Here is a 742-nt window from a genome sequence, read left to right on the forward strand (position 1 = left end):
ACCTCCTCTCCCCTGCGAACCTCCTTCCTTTTCGTTCATCCTCCCCCACCTACAGACCTCCTTCCCCTTACGGACCTCCTCCCTCTTTGTATCTCCTCTCCCTTACGGACCTCCTCCCCCTCTTCGTACCCCCTCCCCCTTACGACCCCCCTCCCTCTTCGTACCTCCTCCCTCTTCGTACCTCCTCCCCCTTACGAACCTCCTCCCTCTTCGTACCTCCTCCCCTTACGAACCTCCTCTGCCTTACGGACCTCTTCCCCTTTTCAAACCTCCTCTCCCCTGCGAACCTCCTTCCTTTTCGTTCATCCTCCCCCACCTACAGACCTCCTTCCCCTTACGGACCTCCTCCCTCTTTGTATCTCCTCCCCCTTACGGACCTCCTCCCCCTCTTCGTACCCCCTCCCCCTTACGAACCACCTCCCTCTTCGTACCTCCTCCCTCTTCGTACCTCCTCCCCCTTACGAACCTCCTCCCTCTTCGTACCTCCTCCCCTTACGGACCTCCTCTGCCTTACGGACCTCTTCCCCCTTTCAAACCTCCTCTCCCCTGCGAACCTCCTTCCTTTTCGTTCATCCTCCCCCACCTACAGACCTCCTTCCCCTTACGGACCTCCTCCCCCTCTTCGTACCCCCTCCCCCTTACGAACCACCTCCCTCTTCGTACCTCCTCCCTCTTCGTACCTCCTCCCCCTTACGAACCTCCTCCCTCTTCGTACCTCCTCCCCTTACGAACCTCCTCTGCC

Source organism: Priapulus caudatus, unplaced genomic scaffold (genome assembly GCF_000485595.1).
Source record: "Priapulus caudatus unplaced genomic scaffold, Priapulus_caudatus-5.0.1 Scaffold1937, whole genome shotgun sequence".
Taxonomy (NCBI): Eukaryota; Metazoa; Priapulida; class Priapulimorpha; order Priapulimorphida; family Priapulidae; genus Priapulus; species Priapulus caudatus.